Here is a 25240-nt window from a genome sequence, read left to right on the forward strand (position 1 = left end):
GAGTTGTCATCTTTTTGTTGTTAAGCTGTAGGAGTTACATTCTGTATCTTTAATCTTCATCACATCCCTGCAAATTAGGCATTATGACTCTAACTTCAAAAAGGAGAAAACCAAGGCTGAGAGAGGTTGGGTTTTTGCCTGAAATTCTACAATAAGTGGCAGAACCAGAATTTGAACCCATGTGTGGTAGGCAGTCTCTAGGATGGCTCCCCATGATGTCCTCCTCCTGGTTATTCATGCCCTTGTATAATCCCTTCCCCTTGAGTGTGGGCTGATGTTAATGGCTTGTTTATACTGGAATACAGCAAAAGAGATGGGATGTCCCTTCTGAGATTAGATTGCAGAAAAGTGTGACTTCCACTTTCTCTTTCATTCTCTTGCTTGTTTGCTCTGAGGGAAGCTAATTGCCATGTTGTGAACTATGTGATACAGAGACTTATGTGGCAAGGAGCTGAGGGAGGCCTAGGAGGTGACACCTACAATCCAGAATACTGTGAAGAACTGAATTCTCACAACAAATGTATGAAGTGCTTAGAAGTGGATCTTCCTTCAGTCAAGCCTTCAGATGAGACCATGGTCCTAGCCAGCTTGTTGATTGTAGTCTTGTGAGAGACCTTGAGATACAGGCTTCTGGCTAATCTGTGCACACATTTTTTTTAATTAAAGATTTTGTTTATTTATTTGACAGAGAGAGAGAGAGCAAGAGTGTGCACAATAGGGGGAGTGGCAGGCAGAGGGGAGGGAGAAGTAGGCCCCCTGTGGAGCAGGGAGCCTGATGCAGGGCTTAATTCCAGGACCCTGGGATCATGATCTGAGCTGAAGGCAGACGCTTAACTGACTGAGCCACCCAGGTGCCCCTGTGCCCACATTCTTGATCCACAAAAACTATGAGATAGTAAATGTTTGGTGTTTTAAGCTGCTAAGTTTTGGAGTAATTACTTATACAGCAATCTATAACTAACATACCATGCTTACTGCTCTTTTGGTAAGGACCTGAAATTGGTTTAAATGCTAGGCAAAGATACTTTAAAGAAAATAATGAGGCAAGTAATCTCTGTGGACCTGTTTGGGCACAACATCCAGGGCCAACCTAAAGAAGAGCTAAATTGGAAAGTGGGAGTAGTTGAGCTCTCTATGGTCGTGAATAATATACAGAAAATATTTTTGTGTATTGATCTCTAGATGGTTCAGGTTCAGCCTACACTCTAATCTCCCTAGGAGCATAGAAGAGCTGTCTTCTGAAATATCTTTACCAACTTCTCTGGCATCTCTTTGTTCTACCATTGGGTGGAAAGGTACTAAGGAGAGAGATAAGTGGGTTATGATTTCTTCCTACTTTAGAGCTTGTTAGATTGCAACCACAATGTTTATTTACTAGAGTTGTTCAGGCTTTGGGAAGACTGAATTACGCAAGAAGTCAATCCATCATCATCATCATCATCATCAACATTAGAAACAACTATTGATGGTGATTAGTATTATGAACCTGTAGTTCTTGAATGAACTATAGGGGGTTCAAAGAAGCCCTTGAAATTTTAAACATGATGGTGTATGTTTGTGCAAATGTACATTTTTCTGCAGAGAGGGGCCATAACTTTCACAGATTCTCAAAGGGGTATGGGATCCTGAAACAGTGAAGAAACACTGCTTGAGTTTCTTATTGGCATGCCTGCTCCTGTCTTGAATCTCAGATCAGGGTGGACTTTTTATGCTGTCTAGAGCCTCCTGTTGTTGTTTTTCAGATCACCAGACTAGACTGTTTGGATACTGACAGCAACTCACCTTGGTCCAATGTAGCCACAGTCTCTCAAGATACTGTGCCTGGGATGGCCAGACACCCTCCTAATAGGACTCCGGGGAATCTAAATCCTTCTCCCTACCATAAGTCCCCTCAGTGTTGTTTCTTCTCTTTCTAAATTAATTTTACTCTTAAAAATACCTGATAATTCCAAGAAAAGACTCTAGCAAATGTGCATCTTTTGTCTAGCATCAGAATGATAAACAACACTGAATGTAGAAGGCCTCTAGTCCATCATCTCTATTATCTTATCACAATCTCCTTATCCCTCTCCAGTGTTGAGGAGTTTCTTTCACCAATAGAAAAAGCCTATTCCATTGTTGGACAACTTTTGTTGGAAATGCATTTTTTTTTTAACTTTCAGGTTCTCTGTGTTTTCTGTGACTAATACCCATTGGTATTTGTTCTCTCCCTGGGACAATCCTAGTGTTGTTCTTTTTTTTTTCTCCCACATTGGCAACCATTTTAATAATTGAAGAAAGCACTCAAGCTACTTTAAGAATTTGTTTATGTCATGTTTTTGGGCTCCTTCATCTCATCCAACCTGAGAGTGTCTGATTCTCTACAGTTAAGGAGAGTGTTTTTCACTTTATGCTTCTTTTTTTTTTTTTTTTAAATTTTATTTATTTGACAGAGATAGAGACAGCCAGCGAGAGAGGGTACACAAGCAGGGGGAGTGGGAGAGGAAGAAGCAGGCTCATAGCAGAGGAGCCTGATGTGGGGCTCGATCCCAGAACGCCGGGATCACGCCCTGAGCCGAAGGCAGACGCTTAACCGCTGTGCCACCCAGGCGCCCCTCACTTTATGCTTCTTGAAATGAGTGGCATCCATTAAGTCTCCCTTTCTATCAGTTTGTACTATGACTTGTCAGTGAGGGGCTTTAGATGCTGGAAAAGATGTTGCTACCATTATATTTACACATATGTGTATATATATGTTCACATATGGTATGTTTATGCATGCACATATGTATACCATTACCAACAAATGTTAACATCTAATTTCCCCTCCCTGTAAAGAGAAGCCAGCACTGTGATAAAGTCCTACTCTACCATCTTACTCTACCATCTCCGTAGAGAGAGCAAAGAACATAGTACATAATTAATCTGAGGGTATCAGAAGGCAGTGTCTATGCTGGGAGTTGATCAGGGTACCCCCAAACTGATTGAAAGTAAACTTCCTGCTTCTCAGGCCAGTGAAAGCTTGGAATAGATTGCACGATTAAAGAAATAAGGAGTTATAACATTATTTAACGACTGGGTGCTGTGGAGTACTTCATACCACCATTTATAATTATTTAGTTGTATCTTTGTTTATGGAAGTTCTTGTACTATATTGTCCAGTTGGAGTTTTGACACTACACCAAGGAGCTTGTCCATTTCAGGCAGGTGTTTAAACAATGATGATCTTTTTTGAGAGAGTGTACATTCTGTATTTCTGCAGCTCTTCCCAGCTTATGAAACATTTTTTGTTTCCTCCAATATTCTTATAGCATAGGCAGGGATCATTACCCTCTATTGTACAGATGAAGAAGCAGAGCCTCAGAGAGATCAAGGGACTTTCCAAAAGTCTTAGACTTGGTGAGTGGTGGTAGAGGTGGGTGGTGGGGGCTTCTGATGCAGGCTTTAGACTCCAAGTCCTGGGTACCATCTACCACTGCACATAGTGGCGTATAGTGAGCTAGAAATGGAACTTCTGGGCTGCCCTTTTCCAACTGATATCAGAAAGATAGGTTGGAGATAAGGAGTATCAAAATTGTCCCTATATTGGCTTCCTGTAAGAGAAACAGAATAGCTTTTTTATAATGAAAGTATAATTTACATACAGTGAAATGCACAGACGCTAAGTGTAAAATTGATCAGTTTTGACAAATGCAGATGCTTATGTAACCCACATGCAATCAAGATGTAGAATATTTCCATCACTCCAGAAACATTTCCATCACTTCAGATCCTTCTCAATCAATCTCCCCCTCCTTCTCCACCAGTCCCCTCAATCACACCCTCCAGCCAAATAACCTCAGCTCTGATCTCTCATAGATTTGGAGAACTGGTTTATGATGGTTCCCTTTTGGTCACCTATGGGAAAAGCTGGACAGGCAGCAATGACTGTGTCATCTCTTTTGGTTGCCATGGTCAATCTGGAACCAGGCTACATGTGAGCCACTTGGATAGGTCTGCCAACTTAATCACTGAACAGAGGCATTGTTTCTGTGACAACAACTCCCTTCTGCATTTACCAGGCAGTGAGTGACATTTAAACAGCTTTGAGACCTTGCCTGAGGCTTTCTTTGGCTCGTATATAACATACCACTGGAATCCAGTTAATGTTGAGACCAAATAAAATATTACATCATCCCATTCCACCTCTGGGGAGAGTGGGCTATAAGCGCATAGATATTTACTCTGGGGTTCCTCCTCGAGGCACAGACTCTCCCTTGCATAGGGGGATGGGAAGATGAGTTACTCCCTAATGTCCATTAGCCATCATCGTCCTCCTCAGTGACAACCTCCACTACTCCCATTTATTAGTGGTGACTCTGTGCTGATTCTGTCTAGGGTGACATGCATGGAGGGGGGCACTCCCTTTTGGGAAAGGAAATAGGTTTGAGAAATTGGACAATAGCCAGAAGGTGGCAAGTAAGTGACTGGACCAGACTTAGGAGGTGCTTCTAAGGAGAGATGCCTGGCTTCCCAATACAGTGTCCCATACCTCAGGCCCATTTCTAGCCAGGGAAGCTCGTTGAGGGGGTAGGGTCAGCCAGGATATTTTCCTTCCACCCCAAAACTGTCTCTCTTGCCGTTCCTTGAAAGGATAACCTTTGCCTCCTCCACCCACACAGTTAGAGTGAGGCCATTTTGTACTTGGAGCAAGATCCAGCTCATGGTTTTCCCATTCTAGAATGAGCTCACTCTCTGATGTCTTAGGAGAGGCTGGGTTGTGGAGAACACTGTCCAGCCAAGATGGGGTCAGCAGCAGGAGAGAGCGTTTTTTTTTTTGTTTTTTTGTTTTTTTTTGAAAATGTTCACTACGTGATCTTCTTGGTCATGCCAGTGAAGTGTAGGGGTGGGGACCAGTTCACCTACACATTCCTGGATATGAAAGAGAGAATGGATCCAGACGGTGACTTGTTTTCATTTGTCATTGCCTATCTTCGCCTCCAACTGGCAAGCTAGAATGGAGTTGGCACTCGGGCAACAGCAGCAGGGAGTCATAGCCTTTTCACACATGCGTGGAGAAACAAGGCATCAGCAGGTACAGGGCACAATGGCTCTGGTGGGGCACAGGGATTTCATGGCTTTAAAAAAAGATTCTAGATTCTTCTTTTCCCCTAACTGATAGTTGATTTTCCCAGTTTCTTCTCTCGGCCCCCCGCTTATTCAAAACTGCACAATTTCAGATAATCCCACTTCATCTAGACAAAAACATAAAAGGAAAAGACAGTCAATCAAGAATCTGCTTGATTAATGTCTCGGGAGAAAGCTAACACGAGTCTTCAGGGATGAAAATAAATGGCTCTGAGCCTGGGCTGTGGTCATAAGGCTGACCTTGTCACTGCCTAAGCGTGGAAGGCAAAGGAGGGAATTAGAGCTGCCGTCCCAGTGTGATTACAGTTGTACCCTTAACAGGACATGGCGGTGTTTTTTGGCATTCAATTATGTTTGCTATGCGTGCGTGCATATACTCACACACTCACACACACGGAGCTGGAATTGAAATCATCTCAAGTGAGAATTCTTGTGATGCATTTAAGGGCCTGCATTTGACAGGTTGCTACCTAGTTATGGACTAAAATCTCACCAGGCACCCCCATAGCTTATCGCCTGTCATTTCAAAACAAAGACATCCTGCTTCCCCTTTCTGTGTCACATCTCATCGACTCATTCTCGGCAGAATCTTACTTTCATTACAAGCTTGGTGCCACCTCCCTGACTTTCATCAGATGAGAACTTGAAAAAAAAAAAAAAGAATAAAGAAAAAAAAATCCCATTCCATGTTTTGACTTGGACTCTAGGTGTTATTCTCTCAGTCCAGCTTGAAAGAAAAGAGCCCACCCCATGAGGGGGCAGGCCCGCTTTCCTGTCTTCTGCCACCACACAGTCTCTGAAGTGTGTGAAGAAGAGAGGAAGAGACAATTAACACTCAGCACCAATCTGCATTTCCTTTTTAGCTGCCATTTACACGCTGCTCAGGTTTTGAAAACCAGCATTTCATGCTACTCCCCAGAGAGCCCGCACCAGCTTCAGCAGGATCCATCTGCACGGAGCCACATTGCTGAAATCTTCAGCCAGCCCAGAATTCATTTATTTATTTTTTGAAAAATGAAAGAGAGGAAGAGAGCGCGAGCGCGAGCCTGTGAGCCGGGTGAAAAGAATAGATTCGAATCTGGTCCTATTTAACGCACAGGCTTGACCAATCCCCGCGCTGGGCTAGGCAGGGGTGAGTCAGTGGAGTCTTTCTTTGATTATCTTCTCGATTAGTGTGAGCAGCGAGTGAATGAGCAAGAGCCGCGTGGCAACAGAGGCTGGCAGGCTGTGAGGGTGGAGGCAGGAAGGACACACTCGATAAGTTTCGGCGCCGCTCTTGAGCCTGCGTGTCAGCACGCTCTTGCTGATGGCGAACAGCAGGGAGGAGAGCCTTACTGGGAAGTCACGGCTGGTGTGGGACAAGTTACAGGATGCTTCTGGAGTGGGGAAATGTGTGTCATCAACTCCTCAGGTCTGGCCCACTTGCTTTATTTCCTCCTGCCCCCGAAGGGTTGGGAATGGAAGCATAATAGCTTCGATAACCTTTGTTATTTTATCATTATTATTTTTTAAACTGAGCTCAGCACCGCAGGAGGTCACAGAGTCAATGGTCACAGCTGGCTTTTAAAAAGGGGTTGAGTCATTTTGTGATTGGTAAACAGAGAATCAGCCTGAGATGAGGGCAATCAAATTTCCTGCTTCGAGGCATCGGTTGATCACTACAGGGGTCAGAAAGAAGTGTTTTTCTCATGCAAGTCCTGGCATGAATATCTAGGTGAATGCGGGGGGAAAAAAAAAAGTTAGCTTTTTTTTTTTTTCTGAAGAGGGAGCATGGCTGAAAAATCCATCCTTATTTCAGTAGACCAATGAGTTTTCTGATTCCATCTAGCTCTGCTCAAATGACAGTTGTGGTGATAGCGTTACAGACGCATTTGCAGGGCAAGATGTCCCCGTCTGCATGGGCGTGGATTTATCCATGGACGCGCACAGGTGTGCTCAGATGGGGAAGAAGACCTCAGGGTAGGTTGGAGGTGGAGTGAACATATGGCAGCTGGAATGGAAACTGCTGAGTTAAAAAAAAAAAGGCTCAGAAGAAACCCACAGTGATCTACGGATGCAGTTACATGTCAGGTCAAATGATGTTCTCAGGATACAAGGGTGTTTTGAATCTCTCATAATACCAGAGATATGTAACTTGGGTTTCTCAGCCTGCCAGACAGGGCAAAAATAAGGTTATAATAAATAGCTTTTGTTCTTTTGGCTCTGCCCTTACTAGGTGGAACCTCCAATCCTTCATATTCTTGAACAGTTCTTGGAGGCCCTGGTGCCAAGGATGTCCCTCTTCTACTGTTCTGACCCAGTGCCACTGGAGGTAGACTGCGTGGGTTCCAACCCCAAATTCCATCATTCACAATACACTTGAAAGGAGTGCCCACTATGAACCAGATACTATTCTAGATGCTAAGGAAAAAGCAGTTCAAGCTCTCTTTGTAATGTGGGTTCCAGTGAAGGGAGACAAATATAGATAAATAAGCAACTGAATATATAAGATTCCAGATAGGGATAAATGCTATGGAGAAAAACACATTGGCGTGGGGGCTAGGGAGAACAGGTGGTGAAGGTAATGGTGGTTCAATGTTAGATCAATTAGGCAGTGAAGGGCTCACTTCTTTTTTTTTAATTGAAGTATAATTGACATACAATATCCTATTAGTTTCAGGTGTACATCACAGTGATTCAATATTTTTATACATTATGAAATGATCCCCATGATAAGTCTAGTTACCATCTGTCACCATACAAAGTTATTACAATATTACTGACTATATTCCCTATGCTGTGCATTACATCCCTGTGACTTATTTATTTTATAACTGGAAGTTTATACCTCTTAATCCCCTTAGTTATTTCACCAGGCCCCCAACTCCCCCCTACTCTGGGAGCCAACAGTTTGTTCCCTGGATCTGTGAGTCAGTTTCTGTTTGGTTAGTTCATTTGTTTTGTTTTTTAGATTCCACATGGAAGTGAGATCATACGGTATTTGTCTTTCTCCGTCTGACTTATTTCACGTAGCATAATACCCTCCAGGGTTGTCTATCCCTGTTGTTGCAAATACAAAGCTGACTTCTGCGGTGATTCTTCAGTAGACACTGAAAGGGACAAGCTCTCTGGGGGGACGAATCGAAGAAGAGAGAACAGTAGACACAAAGCCACGGGGGCGGGAGTGTGCTCAGTGTGTCCCAGGAACAGAGAGGAGACCGGTTGACTACATGAGTCTGGATGGCAACGGACAGGTCTAGGCTGGACCTGTCACCTGAGGGATGATTGCAGCTAGAGGAGGGAAAGATCTGAAAACCTAGGAGATGGCCACATCTAACTGTTGAGGGTGACCCTGAGGAATAAGCACAGGAGACTGGGGTGGTCAACGAGTGAGAGCGGTGTCCCGGAACGGAAGGGAAACAAGCATCTTAAGGAAGGTGTGAACACCCGAGTCAAATACTGCTGGCAGTTCAAGTTAGAAGCAGAATTTATCACTGCACTCCGCAATGGGAGGTCATGGGTGCCTTTGACAAGAGCTGTTTCAGGTGAAGGGAGGGAGCACAAGCCTACTTGGGATGTGTTCAGGAAAAGACAGAAGAGAAGGGGAGAGAGGGCATAAAGACAACCATCTGAATGAGTTTGTAAAGGGGAACAGAAATGGAGCAGCAGTTTGGCTTAGATGTGGAGTCAGAGGGAGTTGTTTGTTTGTGTTTTTGATTGAAGAAGTAACATCATGTTTACATGGGGGTTCCAAGAGGAGGAAGCTGGTACTAAAGCTGTATCCTTGGGTAGGCATGAGGGGGTGGGATCGAGTGCTAAATGGAAGAGTTGGCTTTAGATAGCAGATGGACAGTCCACCCGGAGCAACGAGAGGGCAGGGAAAGCGCATGGGCAGAAATGCAGAAAGACGGGCAGGTGTGATGGTAGAAACTTGTTCAAATTCTTCTGATTGCTCCAGTTTCTTAGTGACGTGGGAGGTGAAGTTATTAGCTGTGACCCCCCGAGGGGAGAGAGAAGGTGTTGGAGGTTTGGAGGGAGAAGAGGTGGAAGAGTCCTGGGAAGGTGAGTGGACATGGGTAATACTGTATGTAGGCTGCCGGGCGGCACGGGGTCCCCTTGAGGTTTGTGGTAACAACTAAAGGGAGAGCAGTCAGTGTGGTTGTTTTCTTCAGTCATGCTCAGCTGCCTGCATATAGGCACGGAGTCAGGGGAGAGCTGGCTTGAACTCAGCTTAGGGATTTACCCGCTGAGCACGATGAAGGGAGAGTGGGTTGAGGCAGGTATACACAAGGAGTAACGCCATGCTGGCCCAGGGAAGTTGGGTTAGGAGTGCAGGAGGTTGTGAAGGGGTGAGGGACAATAAAAGGGTACCAGGAGCCGTGGTTCATAGGTCCTGGTGTGGTCCAAGAATGGCTGGAGCTGCAACACTGGAAAAGATGAGCTGGAAGGAGAAGAGACCCTGGTCCGAGAGGGAGATCTGAAGCAGAGCACAGTCACAGTTGTAGTGGGTGGTGAAGTCTAGGCAGCAGATGAATGGGGGGCCAGCTGAGGTGGGGTAGAACCAAATCAACTTCCTGTTGTAGTTCACATGCTGGTGTTCCCTGAAGCCCAACTCTGTGAAGCCTAGTTGGATGTGGAAAGCACCAAGAACTGTGATGGAAGCGGCTTTGGAAAGAGTCCAACTCAAGTAGAATCTTCAAAGAGTAAGTGCGAGGGATGCAGAGGCGAGGAATAAGGAGGGAGAGGGACAGTAAAGAGGAAGTCCGGCTCACCGCCGGGCTTGAGAGATGCTTGAGAGAAATGGAAGTGAGGATGACCCCATCTGGGGGGTAGCTGGTCCTCCATTTGTTAGTTACGTGGCTCGGGGGAGAGTGACTTCACCTCATTGTGCCTTAGTTTTGTCAAATGTAAAATGGAGACAGTAGCTGTACCTCCCTCACAGGGTTGTTCTGAGGCTTCGATGAGAACTACGACCTGGACCTGTGCTTATCACAGATGCCGGCCCAGCGCGAGTTTGTGTCTTTGTTCTCAACTGAAGCAGTTTTATCAGCTTCAACCCCGGTCACCAGAGCTCTTGTTTTTTTGAAGGGACAGAGTGAGTCCTCCACAGGTGCTGAGGAACTTCTCAGGGAGGGTGAGGTGTGGGCCGAGACCGATGGCCGAGACCAGACTGAGGTGCCGACTGAGCCGCGAGAGGCGTGGTTCAGACAGCAGCGTGAGCGGTGCAGGTCTGCAGCCAAGACGGAGCAATTAAATATGGAGAGGGCTGAGAGGCTTGACAGAAGAAATGGAAGAAAAACATGTTTCTAATCAGAGCCATGACGAGGGCTGCCTGGAGGCTCTATTGGTAATTGATGTGCCTCTGACAATAATTAGAAACAATTTCTGGGGACTTACAGGATAGAGTCACCTAGTGATATTATTTACCATGGAGAGTAGTGTCTGCAGTGGAAATGGATGTTATTGTTTCCTCAGAACACATTAGAAGGTGACTTCATGGTGAATAGATTTTTCAAGATATTTGACATTCACTGACTTTCTATTTAACTCATCTTAGTCACAGAGGCCATTACCGTAATGACAATACCTGGATTTATCTCTGCTAATGGCAGAAGACATGAGGGAGATAAATCCTCCCTGTGTGGGCCCCTGACTCCCTGAGCTGCTGAGACACCTGAGGGATTCTGGGAGTGCAGGGACCCAGAGCACAGCCTCAGTCCAAGAGTGACTCACCCACGAAGGCCGAGGGGCGGGATTAGCACAAACCACATTGCCTTTCTCTCATGTGAGCTGTATTTTATGCTACTTGGGATTAAGAGCAATAATGTCTGTAAAGTGCCAGAGCCTGGCACAGAGCAAGCACTCAGAAAGCGTTGGCTCATTAATTATTATTTTCTTGGGTTCCTGTGATAAGACTTATATTTGGCACACTTCAAGCCCTGGGGATGGGGGCAGAGAAAGTGGAGAGAGAATCGGTGGCATTATAGGGCTGTGGAACTAGTGGGTTATATTTCCCTGGGGACACCCAAGGTTCAGTGGCTGGGGTTTTTCCTTGATTTGACTTTTTTTAAGCCTGTAGGCAGGATGCCAAATGGCAGTTCACCAGCAAGGGTATGACGTGGGGGTTTGAAGTAAACTTTATAGATCAGACAGTATGCATTTGCCTTCTGCCCCCTCTGAGCTGGTAGCCCAGTGAGCACTTTTGTGGTGCTCAGGGAAGGAGGCACAGGGTGGGGTATCTAGAACTCTAACCTAGCCTCCAGGCTAAAGGGATAACCCTGACGGCTTACCCCACGCGCCCCCCTGGTTCACTGGGATGGGAAACAATAATAACACCTTATTGTGGTCCAAGCCCTACAGATGGTTCTCAAGAGGAGTGTTACTGGCATTTGGGGGGGGGTGACAATTCTTCACTGGGTGGGACTGTCCCAAGCAATGCAGGTTACGTGGTACCTGGGGCATGTGCCTCAGTGATGTCAGTAGAGCGTCTTCCCTCGCAGATGCAGCAGTAACCAAAAGCTTTCTTAACCACGCCCCCACCTCCACCAGGTTGGGGACGACAGTAGGAGGAACGCCAAGCCTGGAATACCCTTTCTGCGATATGTCTGCACACCAGCTAGCTGGCTGGCCGCCTGACCTCAGCTCCGTCACTCTCTGATCCTGTTGTTTTTTTTTTTTTTTAAGATTTTATTTGTCAGAAAGAGAGAGAGAGCAAGCATAAGCAGGGAGAGCAGCAGGCAGAGGGAGAAGCATGTTCTCCGCAGAGCAGGGAGCCTGATGCAGGACTTGATTCTAGGACCCTGGGATCATGACCTGAGCCGAAGGCAGAGGCTTAACCGACTGAGCCCCCCAGGCGTCCCTCCCTGATCCTGGTTCTGAAATGGGCAAGGCTGGCTGAGTGAGTCTCATAGTTGAATGAGTATTTAAAGATCGCAGGTCCTGACCATCCCTCCTTGGAGCTGTGACCATCTCGGAAAGGGCTGTATTCGTCACACGACTCCAGCCGTGCAGAAGGGTCCCACCTCATTATGTACCACCAGCCGAGCGGGGCTGAATCTAAGGCTAATGGAGCTTAAGATTCGGAACCTCTTTCAAGGCTTGTGTATGAAAGAAGTTTGATAAGATTCCTAAATTTGAAACAATCCTAAAATTTTCGATGACGTTACCAGTAACGTGTCACTTGAGAAGCTTGGCTGTGGGATGATATTAAGAATAGCTACAGGTTATTATGTCTATGTGCGCCAGGCACGCTGCACCAGCTGTTCTCAACGGTTCTGTGCCTTCTTTTCATTACCCCTACTTTATAATTGAGGAAATTCAGGCACAGAGAGGTTAAGTGCCTTGCTTAAGATTACACAGCCAACAGGGTTAAGAGTCAGGATTCAAACCACCAACTTTCTGATTCCAGGGTCCCACATGCTCTGCATTTGGCTACACGGCCTTTCAGGCAGAGGGGCTATCTAATACCAGGAGCTGTGTGTCTAGTGAAGGGGTTAGTGCTTATCTGAAGAGTAGGTGTCCCGGCTTGGGCTGACTGTAGAGGGTCCCAAGGAGGTGGGCTTTTGGTGGGCAGGCTGGGGAGTGCGAGCAGGTTAGGGTAGAAGCCACTCAGGAGGGAACTTGGAGAGTCTGAGCAGGTCCAACTCAATCTGAAGTTACTCTTTCTGAGAGAACAGCGACCCTGCCCTTCTCTCACTGATCAGAGGCCACAAGTCCTCAGATTCGACAGCTCGGGAGCAGACACGCAAGCCAGGCAGATAAGCAGCAGAATCGGTGGCGAGCTTTCTCTGAGGGAATTGCAGGGAACAGACATTTGAGGGGATCTGTTGGCAAAGATTTGGTATTTGAAGTAGATATTGGGAAAGCATAGGTATCAAGAATGTGCATTTTCAGAAAAGAGTATATAAAGTCACATACACCAGATGGGACACACCTCAGCGTGGGCTCACATGGGACAGAAGCAGTGGCCAGCGGAGAGAATTCCAGAGAGGCCAGAAAGAGACACATTCTCTTGCCCACAGCAAGAGAAGGCATTTCTCCAATGGTTTCTTAGGAAGCGCTTGAAATGTACAAGAGGAGCCCCTTTCATATCACTCATTCAGTGTCACTGACAATGCTTCACTAAGCTATGTGTGATTCTCATTACATAATGCATGTACTTCATTCCCAACAATCCCCTCTTTGCCATCATAAGGTAAAGAATTAAAGATCCACTGGGTAATCTGACAATTAGCAAGATGAAAAATGCACACGCTCTGGGAGCCCCTTGTTGGAGTGTATCTTATAGAACCGCTGGCAAGGGTACATAAAGATATACGGACAAAGATATTTACTGTAGGCCTGGTTGAGTAAATTATGGGTCAGCAGACAGTGGATTACTATGCAATCACTAAAAAAGGCTTGAATAGATGTTGTATTAAGTGGGGGAAAAAGCAACAGGCAGAATAATCTTATTGCGTAATGTGCAAAGGCTTATTATTATTTAAAAATTGCTGTAGGTGTATGTATATACCTACACATATTTGTGTAAACATTAAAGAAGAAACTCTGGAAAGACAGTGGATACCTTTGAGAGCTAAAGTTAGAGATAAGAAGGAATTTTCAGTTTTTAATTTATACCATTCCCCAAAAGGTAAAAGTAGTGGGGTTGTGGATGATTTTTATTTCCTTTTTGTACCTTTTTGATATTTTTCCAAATTTCCCACAATGGACCTGTGTTGCTTTCATGAGCAAGCTTCGTTTCTGCCGGGGAAGCAGCATGCCACATGTAGGAGCTCGACCACATGTAGAAGCTAAGCATATGGTCATGGAGTCACAACACCTGAGTTCACAGCCCCGCTCTGCTGCTGTGCAGGGACTGATGACTGTGGATGGATGACATCACCTCTCTGCATCATAGTTTCCTCTTTAGTAGTACAGAGATAGTAACAGTTTGGACCTCATGAGATTGTTGGGAGGATTCAGGGAGGCCCTTCGTGCAGAGGGTCTGGTCAGGATTTAGGAATTTTTGAGTGTGGACCTCCTTATGGGAAAGATTCAGCTCAGGGGCATAGGAGGATGGGTTGGTGTTGAGCAAAGGACTATGTTTCGCTGGCTCCATTGAAGATTGGAGGGACAGGACCCCCCTGGAGGCAGAAACACGCCAGCAAGGAGGTGAAAATAGTGTCAGGACACTGCTCAGTGTGCTTTTCCCCTCCCGGTGGAATCACAGGGAAAGGTCCAGAATAAACCTTCGATTTGAGTCTTTCCCACCTTTCTTGTGGTGTAGTGAGGTTTTTCCTTCCTCCTACAGACATCACTTCTGCCTGAGTTCCTGGGACTGAAGTCTGAATGTTGTAGGAGGGGACCTGCCTCACCTTCCTCATTGGGAGGCAGGGAGAAAGGGAGCCCACCCTTTCCACCAAGATCTACAGTGCCCTCAGCAACTCTGGTCAGGCCACACCTGCTACCCAGCCTTACCTCAACTTTCTTCATTCTGAAGCTTGAACAAATGATCAGTCCCGGGAGCTGGGCTCTGCCCATGGTGGAAACTGGTTTCTCAGAACATACTGTTGGGCCCTAAAACCATGGACACCGAAAATTACTCATGGCCACAGCTGTGATTCCTTTTCAGATAAATCATAAGCCAGGCACACCTAGTATGTTTGAAAGTCACAGTGGCCACCGCAGATTGCAGCATATGGAGGCTCTCTGACTTGACTGGTTAATGTAACAGGCCTCCAAGTAAATGCAAAGGTCACTTGGAGGCCGTGTAAGGCCAACAACACACTGAAAACCCCTGAGCACGTGGAAGCTCTGTGTCTGAGAGCACCCTGTTGGTGGGTGAGAGGGCAGCTATGCTAGTTTGCCTCTTGAGATCCCTAACAGCTCTGAGAATACAGGGGAAAGCACAGATGGCCAAGACGCCTCGCAGTCTGTCCCCACTCATTACAGCCAGCCTCACCTCCTACCAATCTCCCTTCCCCGCACTCTGCCCTCTGCCTCCTAAGCTATCTTGAGAGACCTGCCCATCTCTGACACCCAAGCCAGCTCACATTCTCCCATCCACAGTGTTTTTGTGTTGCTTCTCTGATTGGCTAATTCCAGGGCATTCTGAATGACCCATTCTACTATAATCTGCTCTAAATGTATTTCTAGAGCCTTCTGCATAGAATTGATTGCCTCCACCTTGGTGTTTCCTAAGCCTTTGTTCATACCTACCTGTCTTCTTTTCTTTTTTATTTTAGTAACATTTTAAAACTTATTTATTATTTGCTTTTATTATCTATACTTACTTCGCTTATCGTGGTGAGTTATGTACTTAATCAGTAGCTCTCAAACCTCAGTGGGCAAAAGAATTTAAAAGCAGCAGCAGCAACAACAATTTATTGAATACCTATAATGTGCAGGCCCAGGTTTGGCAAAACAGTGGACTACCCAAGAGACTGGTCTCAGAATGGATTTTATGCTATTGTGTTCCCTCTTCCGGATGGGACCTCTGATTCTGTAGCTCCACTGAGGAGCCTAGGAATCTGCATGTACTAATTACAACTGTGGGTGATTCTGATTCAAGTGGCTGAGACACACTCTTTGGGGAACAGTGTATAAGCCTAAAGCTTATACAAATGTAATGAATATCATTTATAATATTGCTGTAGAATAAATTTGAATCCAAGTGCTTTGAGCCTGGTGTGTGAGAACTAGTCACTTAGTTAGTGAGTAAAGCTAATTAACCACCTAGGACCCTCATCTCAATGATAGTTTGTGGTTCTCTTCCAGTCTTTGAATAAATGGTGTAACATTTCCTTAACAAGTATACTGGTGAACCTAACTCTGCAATACATGGGAAATGTCCTAGGTGCTAAAATTGCAAAGTAAAGAATGTGCTATTGGGCAACAGAAGAGGGAGAAATTAATTTTGACTGGGATAATTAATTTATAGCTAGCAGTTGAATGAAATGCCAAAAGCAAACAAACACACACAGGTGCTCTGGATTGTTTTTCTGACACCATTTGCTATTCATTTGTGTGTTGCTTGCTATGAGCAGGAACATGGGTGTGACTGGAGATCTGTGAGTGCCAATCTTCAAGACAAGGAGCTGCCAAGGAGGGCTTTGATATGGCCAAAGAATTTTATTTTGCATTTCAGAAATCTCATTACAATTATGCCTTAATAGATAATAGTGAGATATATTTAATTCCCAGCCCAGGAAAATCATAACATAGAGAAAAGGCTCTGTAGAGGTTACACAATAACTTACCTTCATGGAGTTTTGACATCTCCCAGAGGAAGCATGAAATTATGCAATTTTTATATGATTGATAGATTCCAGAATAGTCTATTTGTCCAAGTAGTGGACTTCTGGCAATTCTCTCTCTCCCTGTAGTAGTGCTTTGTTGATTGGCTGGGGATTTAGAGAACTGGGGAAAGACCCTGGAATTTAGCAAGAAACATCGCATTAACATCACATGCTCATGTATTCATTAACAACTTCTAGAACTATTTGTTGAGTATTTACCACATGCCAAACATGCTGTTTAGCACTAGGAGTCAATACGCCATGAAACAGGCCTTGACCTCACTCTAATGTAGAAACAGTCTAGTGGGAGTGACAGAGAAGTGAAACAGGTAATTATAACACAATGTGACAAACTCCACCTTGGAGTGGACACAGAGAGCTGTGGGCATGGAAGAGGGATATTGATTTACATTTGAAGGGATTGGTTAAAGTAGTTTAAAACTTTGTTTCATGGCTTAAGAAGTAGGGGTAACAAGGAGTTCTTTGAGAGGGTCCATAAGCTGACTCATGGGACAAACAAAAAGTGCAGAGTCCATAAATAGGGACAGCAAAAAAGGCCATTGGAGGCAGCAGTTTAAGGCCTGGCCTCTGGGTGATCATTCCTGGGAATGATCCTTTAGTCTGGTATAAGGCTGGACATGGGCTTGCTGTGTGGCATGGGTGCTGCCCACATACTTTAAGGACTCTTAACAGTGTTGACCAGGGACTGATGTTCACAGATGGGAAACTGCCTGGGCCTGGATCAAGGTTGAGTAGACTGAACAAGTCTGTGCCTGGTGGCCCAGGGGCTTGCAGTCACTCTGAGCTTTGTATTGGTGAACTCAGCTTCATACAACAGAAACCACTCTAGTGAATTGAAGCAGAAATATTACCGAGACTAATATTACCAGATATTGGCTAGAAGATCTGGTTCTAGGATGAGCTTCCAAGAATGCTTTCAGGCTCCAAAGTCATACAAACGTCAGCCGTAATCCAAGCAGCTGCATTTCTGCGGCAGCAGGCCACTGAATTAGGGCGCTGCTGACTCCAGAAAATGCTGCCTCTGCCTCAGTCCTGGCTGACAAACGGATGGGTGCTTTCTGTCTGCTTCAAGTTTATGTGGTGAAACTGGAGTCTTTCTGGAATCCTAGCTGCAAGGGAGCCTGGGAAATACAGTTTTTGGCTTTCTGGACTCTTCAGCACAGGAAAGCATACTGGGAGGAGGTTGGAATAAATCTGGAACAAGCTAATTACAGTATCTGGTACAGGTGTGTATCCCTCCCAGGTCTAATCAGGTACAACTGGGAGATTTGAAGCCAAAGAATATGTTCAACTCCCATCGTTTTAATTAGCAGGATGAGGGCCTTGGGGACGGAAACTTAGATCCTTCTGGCCCTGCAGGGTCAGGGATTTGGGTACTTTTTCAAAGGTTGTGGGACCTGGACAAGGACAAGGAGCTGATGAGGACGTGACGGGAAAGGCCAGCCACAGCCAACAGAGAATACTCTGGAGTGCAGTGGGAGATGAGAGAGGAGTAATGGAAGTACAGAATTCAGAGTGGTAGCTGAGCCTCAGAGGCCAGAGAAAGCAGTTGAGATTTCAAGAGCAGGAACTCAAGAATGGCTCACCAGGTTGTTCTAATTGTGCTGGAAGTTATGATGTTGACCAATTACTGAGTTAATTAGGGGTGTGTGTGCATACCACCCAGTGTCTTCCCAACTTTCTGGTAACTCAGTGGTTGATTTTAGCTTCAAGATTTCCTGAGAGACGCAGATCACTCCACCTGATTACCTCACCGAGCAGCTCTGAGATGGGCTTTGTCTTCCCCGGTGGGATTGGATCATGAGATCCACCTGCAGGCTCAGTCTGAGCCAGATCCTGAGTCAACTGTGGCAGAGGCAGGAGGTGAAAGAATTCCAGCATCACCATTCAGGAGGATTCAGAGTGAAAACTAGATACCAAGAGACCTGGCATGTGGACAACCGTGGGTTTGTTCCCTTTATTCATCACTTAACCATACCTGTTGAACTCCTGTCGTGCAGCAGGCGTGTGCACGGCCTGCATGGTGATAAAAGGGTAAGCAGTCTTAAGAATGGGTCAGCCTCCACTAGGTGAAGTGATGGAAGAGCACATTGTGCGAGAGAGAACAGGATGTGCAAAAGCCTAGTCACTGAAGTAGAAGTAACGAAAGACGGTGTGGCTGGGGGATGGGCAGGGGCTGGACAGGCATAGCTTTATTTGCTCCACTAGGGACTTTTGCTTTCTCCTAAGCGTATAGGGAAGCCATTGAAAAGGGTTTTAAGTGGGAAGATGGACAAGATTAGATGATGCTTTATTATCAGTCCCATGCTTGCTTTCTTGAGGGATTGAGAAGATGGGGAGGAGCTAAAGTGGGTACAGGGAGATCAGGTAGAAAGCCTCGCAGTAGTAGTGAAGGTAAGAAATGATAACCAGATAGAGGATGGTGGTGGTAAAGAAGAGATATTTAGATATTTAGAGGAGGAAGAAAACAATATAAGAAAGAAGCAGTTTTTGTTCTTTTCTCTCTAGTCATTTCAAACACTATTTTCATTTTTAGACTTGGTTTTCTTTTTTTGTATTTATCTTTTCAACTTATATACTAGCATAAGAAAATCAAAAGGAATGGTTATATTTAAGAAAAGTCACATTACAATATGGATATGCTTCCATATAACCCATGCCAAAGACTCTGAAGTCGTATACAGTCTGTATTATATATAGCGCCATGGTTAAGAGCACGGATTTTGCAGTCAGAGTATTAGCTATGTGACCCCAGGTGAGCTATTTCACCTTTCCAAGCTTCAGATTCTGTGTCTATAAAATGAGGATTAATAGTACCAAACTCAGTGGGTTGCTCTGAGAATTAAATGAGATAATTCCTATAAAGGCATTAGCATAGAGCCTGGCATAATGAAAATGCTCGATGAATGTTAACTAGTATTGTTATTCATGGATATTATCTGACCATCCTCTACCCAGTTGGTTGATGGTCTTGCAGGCCTTCAGAGCCACCACAGAGCACCGTACAAAGCAGTTATTGCAAGACAGCCTTGTGCACAGAATGCAAGGACTCTAAAAGGGTGGCGTAGGATATTCTTTGATTCTGCCTTTTTCTCCTAAAGCCTGGTTCTGTCTCTGGGACTGTAGAACTTATTGGAGAAGCACTGCATGGTAGGAAGGATGGGGAGGAGTGAGGGAAGGGGGGAGACTATGAAGAGGGACCCAGGATTTCTGCTCCTGTTGGGTGATGTTGGTAATAATTTCACTGTGGCTCATTTTGTTGTAAAGCTCTGATCTGTTTTCTTATTCCTCACTCATTGAACATTCCCAGTGTGCCAAGCACTGTTATAGGTATTCGGGATATTGCCACGAACAAAGTCTCAGCTTCTGTAGAGCTTAAATTTTGGTGGGGTTATCTTTCTTGCCAGCAAATTTTCTTCTCCTGAAAGTCTTAGTTCACCCTAATTTCTTCCTTCGTGATAGGAATGAAAAGATCCAATGAAACACACTTCCTGCTCTAGATCCATAATGGAGAGAGTTTTATTGTGTGGAGTTTGGTGTTTATTCCTTTTGAGGGAATTCAGTTTGTATTTTGGAAGGGAGGGCCGTAATAGAGAAGGTAATCACTCCAAAGAACACTCCTCTTATCAGTCTTCAAAATATCTGCAGATGAAGACAATGAGGCTGAGAGCTAAAGTGATTTTTCCCAAGAGGAGGAGGGACTCAAGATTCAGACTTCACATCCTATGTTTATTTCTGTTTTTCATAAACTGGGAGTTATTTGCTCAACTGCAAACAAATAAATTTAATGGCATTAGCCCAGTTGCCATTTGGCTTGATGTTGGTGGGTGGAGTTTCTGGTTAATAGATTTTACAGTGAGTACACTTTCAGATAAAGTAGTTTTCATGGCATCTGACATAGCTTAGTGGTTCCCAGTTGCTAAGCCCATGGACCAATGATGGTCTATGACAAAGTTGTCACCAATCTCAGCAAAATGCAAAATAAGTTTAAGTTAAAAGCTGTTTCTTTCATAATGTCTTCTCAACTTTTTGTTACGAGATGATGATGAAAGTAAGTGGTAGTTAGGCATTTGTTTGTTTTTAAATTATTATTTTACAAAATAAAAAGTTGGCAAGCTTATGTCTGTCAATTCTTTTTTTGTAACAATTTACTGTTTGGTAAATTCAAAAGGTTGGAGAAACCTGCTGCAGCTAGTGAAAAGAAAATTAGAAGTTCTGTTTCTGGCAATATGGAATACTAGGTGTTAAAAAAAGGTCCCTCTAGTGCAAAATGCCTAAAAAGAAAGTAAAATTGGAAAAAAAATTATATATTAAAAAAATGAATAGTTGTATTGGCAAGAAAGGAAAATTCTCAAGGGACCAAAAATGACAAGAAAGCACGAATCAGAGAAAACTACATTTAGGAAAGACAAGACAAATCTCAAGGTGTGAGCAATGTGGGAGATAGGATCAAAGACTTTTGCCTAAAGCTAGTGCTCCCAAAAGGTGATATCCTTGGTGAAAAGAGGAAGTAGGAAAAAAGTGCCTCTGAGAAGAAGCCCAGTAAATACAACTGCCCGTCTTACTCTTGGGATGCTAGGAAGGATAAATTTCTCCGGAGAAATTCATAACCATGAGTCACTCTCATAGGATTTAAGGTTAGAATTCCCATTACTAATATGAGCTGGAAAATCCAAAGCTGAGAATCCAAAATAGTCTGAGTTGGGTAGTGTCTCCAGGTGCCTGTTAGAAGCAAGTAAATTTCCCCTGAAGGTGTGCTTCTTGATTTCCAGCCTTAAAGAATTCCTACAGATATAATACCAATGAACATTAGCTCAAAATTAAAAATCACAAAATATATGAGGAACTAAGATGTCATGGCTTGAAATCAAGAGAAACCCCAAGACTCGAAATCAGAAGTTTAAAAATTTAGATATTAGAAATGTTGGATACAAAATATAAAAAGAGCTATTAAAAGTGTAAGAAATTACCCAGTATATATTTTTTTAAAAGAACCAATTAGTACTTGTATAAATGAAAAATATAACCACTGACATTTAAAAATTTCACTATACAGGTGAAGAGAGACTTGATGAACTGGAAGATAGATATGAAATAACTACTCTGAAAGCATAGAAGAACGAGGTTGAAAATATAGGAGGTAGGGAAAGAGAAAGGAAAGATAGAGTGAGAAGGTACAATATACATTCAAGTAGAACTATGGAAAATAATAGTAGAGATAATGAAGGAGATGCATGCCCAAAGTTATAATGAAGGAAAAATTTCCAGAACTGTTGAAGTAATCTTTAGATTCAGAAATCCTTATGAATACCAAATGTGATAAATTGGAAAGCCACACCTAGACGCACTGTATTGAAGTTATAGAATGTAAAGATAAACACATCTTGGAAAAGCTACAGAGAAAAGACAAATAAGCTATGAAGGAATGCTAATAAGTTAATAGCTGACTTAGCAGCATCTATGGAAATTAAGGGAGAGATACACATTCAAATCCTTCATTGAAAAATAGGTAACAAGCCAAATGTAGTATCTAATGAATTAGCTCTTCAAAAGGCTTACATTGTGTTAACCTTAAGAAAACACCTTTGTACCTATAACTGAAATGAATTGGCCCACTGACTTGAAACACAGAACTTTTCTCCCTATATTTTCACGTAGCCACTTGATCACTCTTATGTCCCACGTGCTTCATTATCGTGAAGCTCAGCGTCTTGCTCTGTGGGTTCCCATTCCCCTTAAATTAAATTGTCTAAGAACACTGGGTACTTACTCCAAAGTGGATTAGCCCTCTTCTAATGCCAGATGTAGAGGGAAATGAAATTTTGTCAGTCGATACCACCCCGTGCAGTTACTTTTTCACTACCCCATGTATTGCAGTTACATTTGGCCTTGAAGAGTTCTGTGGATATTTGTCCATTACAAGGACATTTTTATGAGTTCGCATCATTGCATAACCACTTTTGCTTATAACTTGAGTGATGGTCATAATCTCCTGGAGAACACTGGGTCGCACTGACAGCCACCACCACCAGCACCATTCTCAGATGCAAAGCTACTCTCCTTATTTCTCAGGGCGGTCACAGGGTGGAGGCAGAGTTTTAAAACCATAAGAAATACCAAAGATCTTGTATTCATCTCTCCCAGGGCCTGACACCTGTTAGTCTACACTTATATGACCAGGGGAACTACTTGATGACCCTCATGGGATCTTCTATAGGTGATCATTTCTCCTCTGCTATAGACTGAACATTTGTGTCCCCTCAAAATCCATGTTGAACTCTAATCCCCAGTGTGATGGTATTTGGAAGTGAGGACTTTGGGAGGTAATTAGGTCATGGGGGTGGAAGCCTCATGAATGGGATTGGTGCCCTTGTAAAAGATACCCAAGGAGGCTCCCTTGCTCCTTTCACCACGAGGGCACAGTGAGAAGACAATTGTCTGTGAACTGGGAAGTGGTTCTCACCAGACACCCAATCTGCCGAGGCTTGAATCTTGGACTTGCCAGCTTCCAGAACTGTGAGAAATAAATTTCTGCTGCTTATAAGCCATCCAGCTTATGCTATTTTATTATAACAACCTGGACTAAGACGTTCTTCTAAGCTAGAAGGTCTTTTCACCTCTCCTTCACAGTCCGCTCTCAGCAACTGACCCCAAATGGGCAGAATCTATGTATATGATGACACAACTGCCAACTTCTCCTGCTAAAGGAGAGCAAAACTCACACCGTCAATTTCTTGTGGGACCACTCTATCAGGCCAACTACTACAACTGAAATGCCTGAACAGACTTGTACCTGTGGATTACAGGTACGCTTGTGTGAAAATCTCACTCCTTGCCTATTTCTAAATTGGGAAAGCGTGTCAGAGGGTACGTGGTTCCCAGTGCATGATGTTCACAAATATTCACGTGTATTGTGAGGGAGGGTGCCGGCAAATCTTAAGGTATGATCAGTAGATACTCACTTGTTTTCCTTTTTGGAAAAAAGTCTGATTGCTTGGCATGAATATTATGTTGGAAACAAGCAGCCACACTTCTCTCCATTCAGAACACAGACCCGTATCACGAGGACTGAAAGTAGATCCAGCATACCTAACCACAGTCCCTCTGCGGCAAACATCTAGAAATCAGCTGCGGCCAGCAAACGTCTTTACATTCGTGTGTGTATATATGTGTGTGTGTACACAGCATACATTGACATTACTTGCAAGTACTCAGAGTACTTCCCTTGTGATCACCTCCAAGGAGCTAAAAACCTGACACCTAAAATCTAACCGCTCGCAAAAGGGCATTTACAAGTTACTAGGGTTTTAAAGGAAAATGGACGTTCATTGAAGAGTAGCCTATGCTGAGCTCTTGGTGTTTTTACATGTGTTTTTCTACATATATGTTGGCTCAATGTTTTTAAGCTACCTTATCATTTATTAAATGTGGTCAAGTAGCTCTGGATCCTTGATCTCAGGGTTTGTTTTTTAAGGCATAATAATACCAGGATTTTGAAAAATCCTGTAGAATCCATGCTTTATAAGAAATAATAGGAGTCACTTTCTTTCCAAGGGGCCATTTTTATTAAAATATTTGAAATGCTTATTACAAAAATAATACATGCTCTTTACTTAAAACTTGCAAATAATATTTGAGTATGTAAAGTAAAAACTGAAAGTTCCTTACACCCCAGATCCAGCCCATTTCTCCCTGAGAGCCACTGTTAACAGTGTTATGTTTCTCCCTTTGGATCTAGTTTTATTTCTTGCATCTTGCTTTTTTACCCAGTGCTGTATCTGGGAGATATTTTAACCTCAGTACACACAGAGATATTTTATCCTTCCACGGTATTTCATAGAACAGATGTGCCGTAATTTATTTCTTTACCAATAGACATTTAGGTTGTTTTCACTGCTTCATATATAAAAACACATTTTTGGCAATTATTTCTGTACACATATCTCTGCACATTTGTCAGTATATTTCTTTTACTAGATTTCTAGAAATTGCATTAATATGTCAAAGGATCTCCAGGTTTTACATTTTAAGACATTGTATTCATTTTTAAAGTTTTTAAATTTTTTCCTGAGTTTTTCATTAGATTAAGTTAGTTCTGTTTTTTGTTTGTTTGTTTGTTTGTTTGGTTTAGCTCCAGTTCAACCTCTAGAAAACTGCTGACATGGTTTTGGAGAAGCCCCTAGAGAGGACTAGAGAAGCTGAGAAACCCTGTTGGGGGAAGAGTTCAAGCTCACCTGCAAAAGCCACACAGCTCAAGGACCATCCTCGTATCCCTGAGAAAATGAATCAAAGCAGGTAGACAGAAGTCAAGAAAAATGGAGAGGGCTGGGTGTTCAAAACCACATGAAGAAAGATTTTTTAAAAATTAAAACCTTTTTTTAAAAGATTATGTATTTGTTTATTTTTGTGAGGGGGAGAGAGAGCATGAGTAAGAGGAGGGGCAGAGGGAGAAGCAGACTCCTGGCTAAGCAGGGAGCCAGATGCAGGACTCGATCTCAGGACCCTGGGATCATGACCTGAGCTGAAGGAAGATGCTTAACCGACTGAGCCACCCAGGCGCCCAAAACCTTCAATAGTCTTAAATGATGCAGTAAGATGTGCCTATTCATATGCAGATCCTCATCTCCTTAAATATGAAATAATCTTATGTGGCAGTATTTTTAATATTCTAGCTTCTCACAAACTTCAAGTATTTCATGACTTTAGCCTTCATATTTCTCACAAAGACTTCTGCTCATCAAGACTAGAGACAATGTTTTGCCATAAGGAGTGCTTTACACAAATCTTTGTAGAGTTGCTCTCCACTGTCCAACTCTCCTGTCACTGGACTTAAGTGAATACAGAGATAAAGGACA

At 43.7% G+C, this 25240-nt stretch overlaps 1 long non-coding RNA gene across 3 annotated transcripts; it reads left to right on the forward strand.

Moving 5' to 3' along the window:
- Positions 1 to 5703: 5703 nt before the first annotated feature.
- On the forward strand, positions 5704 to 24769 carry LOC117801930. Of its 3 annotated transcripts, none has more exons than XR_004624773.1 (2): positions 5704 to 6238; positions 24517 to 24769. It is a non-coding gene; the product is annotated as an uncharacterized LOC117801930 (long non-coding RNA). The 3 variants fall into 3 exon arrangements; XR_004624774.1 differs by lacking the exon at positions 5704 to 6238 and adding an exon at positions 6259 to 6517; XR_004624775.1 differs by lacking the exon at positions 5704 to 6238 and adding an exon at positions 9173 to 9788.
- The last annotated feature ends 471 nt before the right edge of the window (positions 24770 to 25240 follow it).

Source organism: Ailuropoda melanoleuca, chromosome 1, assembly GCF_002007445.2.
Source record: "Ailuropoda melanoleuca isolate Jingjing chromosome 1, ASM200744v2, whole genome shotgun sequence".
NCBI lineage: Eukaryota > Metazoa > Chordata > Mammalia > Carnivora > Ursidae > Ailuropoda > Ailuropoda melanoleuca.